Source organism: Stegostoma tigrinum, chromosome 1 (assembly GCF_030684315.1).
Source record: "Stegostoma tigrinum isolate sSteTig4 chromosome 1, sSteTig4.hap1, whole genome shotgun sequence".
Taxonomy (NCBI): domain Eukaryota; kingdom Metazoa; phylum Chordata; class Chondrichthyes; order Orectolobiformes; family Stegostomatidae; genus Stegostoma; species Stegostoma tigrinum.
This window is the reverse complement of record NC_081354.1, coordinates 30,751,726-30,762,162: the sequence shown is the minus strand read 5'-3', so window position 1 is coordinate 30,762,162 and position 10,437 is coordinate 30,751,726. Positions and strand designations below refer to the sequence as shown.

Below are 10,437 nucleotides of genomic sequence, written 5' to 3'. Positions count from 1 at the left end.
ACACCGGGCACCTTCCCCTGCAACCGCAGGAAGTGCTACACATGCCCACACACCTCCTCCCTCACCCACATCCCAGGCCCCAAGATGACTTTCGACATCAAGCAGAGGTTCACCTGCACATCTGCCAATGTGGTATACTGCATACACTGTACCCGGTGTGGCTTCCTCTACATTGGGGAAACCAAGCGGAGGCTTGGGGACTGCTTTGCAGAACACCTACGCTCGGTTCGCAATAAACAACTGCAACTCCCAGTCGCAAACCATTTCAACTCCCCCTCCCATTCCTTAGACGACATGCCCATCATGGACCTCCTGCAGTGCCACAATGATGCCACCCGAAGGTTGCAGGAACAGCAACTCATATTCCACTTGGGAACCCTGCAGCCCAATGGTATCAATATGGACTTCACAAGCTTCAAAATCTCCCCTCCCCCCACTGCATCCCAAAACCAGCCCAGCTCGCCTCCTCCCCCCACCGCATCCCAAAACCAGCCCAACTCATCCTTGCCTCCCTAACCTGTTCTTCCTCTCACCTATCCCCTCCTCCCACCTCAAGCCGCATCCCCATTTCCTACCTACTACCTCATCCCGCATCCTTGACCTGTCATCCTCCCCGGACTGACCTATCCCCTCCCTACCTCCCCACCCACACTGTCCTCTCCACCTATCTTCTCTTCTATCCATCTTCGGTCCACCTCCCCCTCTCTCCCTATTTATTTCAGAACCCTCTCCCCATCCCCCTTTTTTGATGAAGGGCCTAGGCCCAAAACGTCAGCTTTTGTCCTCCTAATATGCTGCTTGGCCTGCTGTGCTCATCCAGCTCCACACTTTGTTATCTAGCATACATAAGGTCGAGGAGGATAGCAACTCACAAAGCCTTTGAAGTATATAAGGAAAGTAGGAAAGAACTTAAACAAGAAATTAGAAGAGCTAAAAGGGGCCATGAAAGTCATTAGCAAACAGGATTAAGAAGAATCCCATATAAAGCGAGGGGGTTTATGTGTGTTGCCAGGAGAGATAGGTGAGGTCCTAAACGCATACTTTATCCCAAAGAGAAGTAATTGGATGATCTAAGGGAAGGGAGTGTCAAGTTTCTAATATCCAGGGAGGCAAGAGAACAAATTGCTGGAGCCTTAACAGACTTGGCTACAGGTGAGGTCTCACAGCACTGGAGAATAGCTAACGTTGTCCCACTATTTAGAAAGGATAAGAGGGATAATCCTGGAAATTACAGGCCTGTAAGTCTCATATCAATGGTAGGGAAGTTATCAGAAAAGATTTTCAGGAACAGGATCCACATGCATTTAGAAGTAAATAGACTTATTAGAGATAAGCGGCAGGGTTTTGTGAAGTCACACCTCACTAACTTGATCAGGTTTTTTGAGGAGGTGTCAAAGATGGTTGATAAGGGATAAGCTGTTGATGTTGTCTACATGGACTTCAGTAAAGCCTTTGACAAGGTCCCATATGACAGACTGTTACAAAAGATAAAGCCACATGGTGTTGGGGTAAGCTAGCAAGATTTATAGAGAACTGGCTTACTCATTGGAGATAGAGTGTAGAAGTAGAAGGAAGATTTTTGGAATGGAGGGTTGTGACTAGTGACGTTCCATAGGGATCAATGCTGGGACATCTGCTGTTCATGACCTACATAAATGATTCAGGGGAAAATGGAGATTGTCTAATCAGCAAGTTTGTGGACGATGCAAAGATTAGTGGAGTTGCTGAAAGATTAGATTAGATTCCCTACAGTGTGGAAACAGGCCCTTCGGCCCAACAAGCCCACACCGCCCCTTGAAGCATCCCACCCAGACCCATCCCCCTATTACCCACACACCCCTGAACACTATGGGCAATTTAGCATGGCCAATCCACCTAGCCTGCACATCTTTGGACTGTGGGAGGAAACCGGAGCACTCGGAGGAAACCCATGCAGACACTGAGAGAATGTGCAAACACCGCACAGACAGTTACCTGAGGCTGGAATTGAACCTGGGTCCCTGGCGCTGTGAGGCTGCAGTGCTAACCACTGAGCGACCGTGCCGCCCCTAAAGTGAGGAGGATTGCCAATGGATACTGCAGGATATAGATCAGTTGGAAGCATATGCAGAAAATGGTAGATAGAGTTTAATCCGGGCAAATGTGAGATGATGCATTTTGGAAAGCCAAGTGCAGGTGGAAATTATACAGTGAATTGCAGACCCCTTGGGAGTATTAATATGGAAAGGAAGCTGGGTGTTCAGGTCCCCAGATTACTGAAGGTAGTGAAAAAGGCCAATAACATGCTTGCCTTCATTGGAAGGGGCATTGAGAATAAGGATAGACAAGTCATGCTGTAGCTTTATAGAACTTTAGTTAGGCCACACTTTGAATATTGCATACAGTTCTGGTCACCACACTACCAGAAGGATGTGGATACTTTTGAGAGGGTACAGGAAAGGTTTACCAGGATGTTGCCTGATATGGAAGATTTTAGCTATTAAGAAAGGTTGGAAAGACCGTGGTAACAAAGTCATCATCAGAAGGGTCTAGGCCCGAAACATCAGCTTTTGTGCTCCTGAGATGCTGCTTGGCCTGTTGTGTTCATCCAGCTCCACACTTTGTTATCTTGGATTCTCCAGCATCTGCAGTTCCCATTATCATTGGAAAGACTGTGTTTGTTTTCATTGGAACACAGGAGGTTGAGGGGGCGACCTGATAGAAGTTTAAAAGAATGTGAATGGCATGGATAGAGCGGAAAGCATGAGGCTTTTTTTCCCAGATTGAAGGGTCAATTACTAGGGGACACGTGTATAAGGTGCAAGGGGCAAGTTTAAAAGAAGTGTATGAGATAAGTTTTTCAGACAAACAGTGGTGAGTATCTGCAACACACTACCAGAGGAGGTGGTGGAAGCAGACACAATAGCAGCATTCAAGAAGCACCTGGACAAATACATGAATAGGAAGGGAGTAGAGGGATGTAGATCCTGCAAGGGAGGACTGTTTTAGAATGGAAGAGCAAAATGTGCCAGTGCAGGCTTAGAGGACTGAAGGGCCTTTTATGTGCTGTATTGTTCTTTGTCCTTTAACACACCTACTACATGATCATGGAATTAAATTGTTACGGCGTGGGAGCAGGCCATTTGGCCCATCGAGTCCACGACAACCCTCTAACGAGCATCCCAACCAGACCCACCCCCTACTTTATCCCTGAGAGATAGTAAGAACTGCCAATGCTGGAGTCAAAGATAACACAGTGTGGAGCTGGAGGAGCAGAGCAGGCCAGAGGAGCAGGAAAGCTGACCTGTCGGGTCCGGATGCTTCTTTCGAAATGGGGGCAGGGGAAGGGAGCTCTGAAGTAAATAGAGAGAGGAGAGAGGTGCCGGGGAAGGTATTAAGTGAGTGCAGGTTGGCATCCCATGGCTAATCCATCTAGTCTACATCCCTGGACGCTAGGAGGCAATTTAGCATGGCCAATCCACCTAACCTCCATATCTTTGGGTTGTGAGAGGAAACCACAGCACATGGAGGAAAACCACACAGACACAAGGAGAATGTGCAAACCCCACCCAGGCAGTCAACCAAGGGTAGAATCAAACCCAGGACCCTGGCACTGTGAAGCATCAGTGCTGATCACTGGGCCATGATGCCACCCCATGATAATTCAGGAAAAAAGCAATGTATTTACTCTGCAAAATGCCAAGCAGGATCTCAACACTTTAAATTCAGCTCCCGAAAGGGCTGAAGCTGCCTTCAATTATAAGCAGGACCAAGTTTCATGGATCTCATTCTTCTACCAAATTATTCAGGCATCTTTTAACAATAACATACTTCTTCATAGATCAGATGCAATTATTTAGCTGTGGAATTAATATTTTTTCCATTAAAATGCCAACATTATTAAAAATATAAATTTTATTAACAGGTCTGAAGCTTTGGAAGATTTAACGCAGAAATTGCTGTGAGATATTAACTGAAAAATTTTCCTAGAAGCCTTTTGTTGTCAAGTCCCTCCTTAAAACAAGCTGGACAACTCCGACCGGAATGTTATGAATGAATTTGCCCAGGTGTCCTGCAATACTAAATCACAACGAACACAAGCTGATACCAATGTAAACAGTTTCAACTTTATTAAGAAACAAGTTACAAAAATCTTTAATACTAAACAATACTGTCTCTCATCCTATTCAGCCCTTTAAGTTTACAATACTTCACGAGTCTCTTGTAGATTTCTGCAGTCGCTCTCTCTGTCTGTGGCACTGCAAAGCTGCTTTCTCTCTTCCTCTCTCTCTTTTTCTCTCGTTCTCTCACTCTCTCTGGACGGTCAGCTGGTCTCAGCCTCTTGTCATACCAGTCTCATCAGAAGATTTCCAGAAAATCCAAGAAGTGGGTTTGCTGGTGAATCTTGTTTTTATATTTTTTGGATGATTTTATGGAACTTTCTACAGATCTGGCCAATCAGGAAGATTCGCGTAATGGTTTGAAACACTATCAAGCATTTGGATGGCTTGCTACTGTTTGTTTCTTTGTGTAGCAGCACCTGGTGCCTTTCTGTCTGGGCCCTCCTTCGTGGATACATAGTTGGGCTTATGTCTGTCCAGGATATCTGTTGCCTTTTACATTATGCTAATGTCATTAACACCTGGCTGCTATGTTTGTACTGTGTCTGGTGTCTGGGTTTTATGACTTCAGAGTTTTATTTGGCTAATGTACCCAGCATCCCTTGTTGTTTGGCCAAATTAGCAATCTGTGTTTTAGCAGTCTTGCTGCTACACTTTCATCTTCTATAATAATCGATGTTTTCACAAGCAGACGGTGGCAATTTTATAGAAATAAAATCCTCTTTTAGCCGGTACAGCATTAAAAATGATATGTCAATCCCCGCTCCCCCTTCCCCACCTACCCATCCCAACTCAACAAATGTAGCACAGTCAAAACTCAGTCCAGACACATTACCAGTTTTGCAAAGATTATTAGAACAGCAAGAAACACGTACTCATGTCTATCCAAAGGACTGTACAGGAATAACCTTGCCGTTACACAACAGCTCTGTGTCAGATATTACACTGTATCAAATTTAACGGAAAAGAAGAGGAAACATAAGTTCAGAAAGTCTTAAAAAAAACATTCTGGAGATGTTTTGGCCCATTTACCCCTGTTCCTGCAATGTCAACCAGGTCTGGATCTTAGAACCTGTTTTCTTAAGCCTACTGAAGCTCACAGTCAAACTTTCAGTCGATTTGGATGCTGCCTCAGAGTCCAATCTGGATCTTAGTTTATTACAGCTGTCCCTTTCAGCTGCTCCATCGAGTTGGTTAAAATTGGAGTGAGCCCATAGCATCGAAGCCTGTGGGAATTTTTAACTGCCTTTTTAACATCTAGTTTCCACTGAGTGGCAAGGTCTAAAATTGCTTTTACAATATTTAGTTCCCCAGGTTATGTAACATGCAGTTAAGTACTGGTACAGATGTTGAGATCACATATGGAAGTGACTGTACACAAAGGAATATCTGAGACAGGCCCTAAACCTGTAAAGAGTCTCACACTCTGACCAATTGATGTGATATTTCAAATTAATTCCAAATTTTTTAGCTATACTTAGAATGCTCCCGATCAATTTTAGTGGATTTAATTAAATCAACAGCAGGATATCATTGTCATACAAGGTTACCGTGTGCAATTACAACTTGACTTTGGAAGCATGCCTAATTTTAACTGCCTCGAGCTCTGGATTGAGGATGAATAGGAGTTGGAAAATTAAGTGACTGCATACAGCAATAGTGCTGGACAGATTGCAACATTTGGAATGAAGTATAAGCTCTGAGTTCGGATGAGGAATATAAATATAGTGACCTGCTGCGCAATGTGGCCATGGAACAGCATAAGGTTAGAATGTGGTTTGAATAATAGGCTGCCACAATAAGGGAGTCGAATTTAATAGTGGAAACATATGGAGCTAACCCACATACACAATTTTAATGGAATCTAAGCTCAGCAATCACAAACATAACAGCAGCTATAAATGAAGACAGAGGTGCGGGACACAAGTTTATTTAGAAACAATGAACTTAAAATTTCATGTATGCAAAACATTCTTCATGAAGCAACCAAATGCATCACTGAGGCACAGGTGGCCACAGTATACAAGAACTAGCCAATTCTGTTTTCCCACTGTCCAGGGAAAAGATTTGATCCTTGGAGAGAGCTTTTTGGGAGAAGCATATTCAGCAAGGCTAAGGGCTGGTTTTCCAGTGAGTTCCTTCCTTTATCCACTTTTCCCTTTGGACTGGATCCAACAACAGCAACCCACCCATCCAGGGTAGACCAACTCAGATGTTAAGGGACTAATTTTCAGCAATTTTCCCAGCACCAGGTCAATGTTGTCATTGCTGTAAGGGGGTCTGGTTTTGTATCTCAAGGGAGGTCAGATTTGTGTGAGATTTCAAGGCGTTGTAATGATTACAGATGAGAAACAGCATGAGTGAGGCATTCCCATATTTGCTATTGCAGGAGACTGTCCTGCAGACTGATACTTCCTGCCAGCTGCTCCACTGAAAATGATGATTCTTGATTGTCCTCTAACTTGTGCTTCAGCAATATTCCCACTAGTGACCCTATGAAGGGTGCTGGCCGCCTTGCACTGTATCCATTTCCCATCTATAGATCCGACCCACTGTGTTTAATTTGAAGATGCTCCTGCAAATGGATTCCTAATTGTCCAGCTCATGGAAGGCTGCGTCTGAAATTGCTCTGCTGCTGAGCTCGATCGTCGAAAACGGTGCCTGGCCCAAATATTTTCATTGTCTGAGAGATTCAGCCTAATTTTCTCTCATGTTTCCCATAATTTGTTCTCATAAATTTCTCAATGTACATTCTTTCGCAAAACTTTCAAAAAGGGACGATTACCTCAGAGATGTGAAAAGATTAATTATTGATAATGCTGGAAGAGTACAGCAGAGCAGAATGTGCACCCAGGTCAAATGTTCACATCAGGTAATACCACGTTTTCAAAGGTGAAGTCTATTTAAATATTGACACCAAATACTTACATTGCAATCACTATTGCTTTATTGAGACAAAAATACTCAGAATCTGAAATAAAAGCAAAAAGTGCCAGAACTACACAGGAAGCTGGGGGGCATTTGTGGAGATGGACAAGGACAGTTAATTATTCAACTTGCTGACTTTTCATCAGAATCCATTAAAAAGAGTTCATTGTTTGGCGCAAAATATCTGCACAGTCCAAGGCTTTAGAGATTCATAGCGGCAATTTAAAAGGAAATTTATTTTTACTGGATGAAATTTCTCTGCAAATGGAGCAGAAGCATGAGAACAACTAGACACAGCAGTGTCTGTTGGGCTTAATGGAAGCTGAAGTGAGGCATGGTGGGAGCTTCTGCTTGACAACAAGATACTGTTTTCATGGGAGGAAAATCACTGCTGTGGGCTAAATTGGCAACAAGTCTGTGAAAGTTTGATTAAACAAGCAGCAAATATCATTCTCAAACCTTGCAGAACAACAAAGAAAAAGTGGCTATTGTTTAAATGCACTCTGATTGATTATACTTCCTGGTTTGCTGTCATCATGAGACCTCCACAGCGAGGCACTGACTGGGAGTTACCATCTTGCAGCCAGACCAAACCACTGCCTTGAGATCTTGAAACTGACCCAAGATTTAATGTTGTAGGACTGTAAAAAATGTCACAGCTCCTTCATCAACAGTTCAGAGGGGACAGGTTTCTTGAAATGTGATTTTTGGTAGTTTCATAAATCTTCACATTTGTGGCCAGACCAGGAATGATGGAGTTTGAGTTAAACCCAAAGGGTTGTGACATTACTTAGGCAGATTTAAGGCAGGGTGGGCATAACAGTTCCACTGTCGAATGAGCTAACAGCCATCTGTTAATGCTTTAGAGGCTGAAATCAACTATGTCATTGTTCTGTTCCAAGTGCCAAACAGTTGCAACATTTAAAAGACACTTGGACAGAGACATGAGTAAGAAAGGTTTAGAAGGATATGGGCCAGATGCAGGCAAATGGGGCTAGTTTAGTTTGGGAAACCTGGTCGTCATGGATGAGTTGGACTGAAGGATTGTTTCTGTACTATGTGAGTCTACTGACAGGAAGCTACGGGAATGTTAACAAGCTGCGAGATCTTCTACAAACAACTGAAAGAAACTAAACAAAGAGCAAAAAGACACACCACATCTGAGTGAGAAACACTGACGAAGAGTCAATGGATGCTTTTCTTTTCGCTCTCCCAGCTCCAGTTGAAATGAAATGTGATATGAAGAATTATCAGTAGTTTTTCTATGCGCAAAGATAAAATTATGAAATTGCAATGGATCTGCTGAGCAAGCAAGAGTAGATATGTACTCTGCACTCTTATCTCATTGAGTAGGCCTCTCTCTCTCTCTTTCTCTCTGTCTTTCTGTGTTAATCTCTCTCATTCTTGGCTGTGTACACTGTCTCAGAGATGACACATCAGCGAACATAATAGTGCGGCACACCCTTTCTAGATTGTACTGCAAGGGTCCTTCAGAGCATCCAGACATCAAATTGACATTCTAAGGAGGCCTGTGGCTAGTTCACTATGGCCCTGGTGGAAGCGTAAGCAGGAATGTATCTCCATCCTGCATTTGTCAGAGGGTTTCATTAAAATGCCATGAGCCATGCTTGGAGGGGTTAATGGTCCCAGCAGCCATCCCTGTATCATATGAGGAACTTGGAAGGACACAGGAACCTGTGAGCTCTCCAGTGAGGTGTTGCATGCATGACAGCAGCTCCCAGGATATCTGGTGCACACCTCCAAAATCTAGCATTAAGGGTTACATAATTTAAACATCAAAGAAGTGGAATACTATTCTGTTGCCAAATTGTACAGGTTGATGTTACGGTACTTTCAAAGCAATGTGGGGCATCTGGGAGAAGCTAGCAATGATAGAGAATATGCTGCCTGGAATGCCTGAATCACATTATCATAGGGAAGGATATAGCCTTCTATGATCTAGAGAAAATGGCATCTGTTACATCCCTGGTGCATTTCTGGGGCCAAGGACTGGGAGACTCCATGTTGACGTAGAGTTGCTCCTGGAAATGAGCCCTGGCATAAAAATTCAGGGCTACTATAACCCTGATAGCCACTCAGATGAGATGACCACTCAATGCCCAAGTTTTGTTCCACCATATTACACAGTTCAGCGATGATGGTCCAGGATATCTTTCCTCTGCACAATCTTATGAGAGCAGGCGAAAATTACAGGAAGTGCAGAATCTCAACATTCGACTCTATTTCCTAGATGGATCTGCTGCAACCACTTTGGAGCTTGCTGTTCTTGCTGAATTTGCTAAAAATGTTGGAATTGTGCTCTCCTTCAATGTGGTCTTTGCTTTGGAACAATGCTGCAAGTTCTCCAGCAACAATGACGTCATTTCAAATGAATGAGCAGATGACCTGTGTGGAAGATCAGGAAGAAAACATTGTTTCACCAATAGACCTCTTGTGCCCTCGCATCAATTACAATGAAGTGTCATATCATGCACTACATAGCAGGGCATGGAGACTTCACAAGGAGTTCAGCCTCATGTTATGAAGAACGGTCACTGGACTTGAAATATTAACTCTGCTTTCTCTCCACAGATGCTGTCAGACCTACTGAGTTTTTCCAACAATTTCTGTTTTTGGTTCAGTACCCTGCCTCTACAGGAACCTCTAAAGTATGTAACCTGATCCAAATGAATGATCTGCAACAAAAGCATTCATGCTGCATTCGATTTCTGCCAGTAGGCACTGTATTAGCACCTCTCCCAACAAACAGGCACCTCTGATGAAGTCCTCGAATACTCACAGTTCAGAGTATAAATGTGACAGCTCCAAAGTATTGTCTTCTTTACTGACGGCTACGATAAGGTGTTTCAGAAATACCAAGCCCAAGAGACAGTTTTAAGTTAGCTTGCCTGATTAATGACGAGAGGATGATTGATGCAAATAATATCATTGTCATGATTCTTTGAGGCTAAAATTTGTAATGTAATTGTAAATTGTAAATTCTTAAACAATGAATGGCCTGTGTTGAAGATGCAGTTTCAGATGGGTGGGATTACTGAATCAGTGGAGGAATGATTAATTCAACTGCCCCTGGCAGAGCCTTATATTTCAAACAATTGCACTCTCTCCCAAAGAGACAAACAATAACTTACTCCTGCAACTCAGCCTGCAATGGCAGCCATTTTGTATCATTATTACAGTAGACTTTAGATTGGGGATGTCACATTTCCACATTCCCATCCCTGTGAGTGTTGTGCAGCTTCTCCCTGAGCTACAGGATGGTTCCCATACTTCATGCTGCCTCTTTGGCCCCAATGACATTTTAGCCACATCCTGTTGCTGTTCAGCCATTTTATAAAACTGTAATGTGCCCAATTTATCTCTGAGCCCATGGATTTAGCAATTTCCA

At 43.4% G+C, this 10,437-nt stretch overlaps 1 long non-coding RNA gene across 1 annotated transcript in view; it reads right to left on the bottom strand.

Annotated features, from left to right (window-relative positions):
- Positions 1-8,856: 8,856 nt before the first annotated feature.
- Positions 8,857-10,437, bottom strand: part of LOC132210539 (uncharacterized) — a 63,840-nt gene continuing 62,259 nt past the window's right edge. The window contains exon 3 of the long non-coding RNA XR_009446677.1: positions 8,857-9,434. This is a non-coding gene — a long non-coding RNA (uncharacterized LOC132210539). The remainder of the gene's footprint in view (positions 9,435-10,437) is intronic.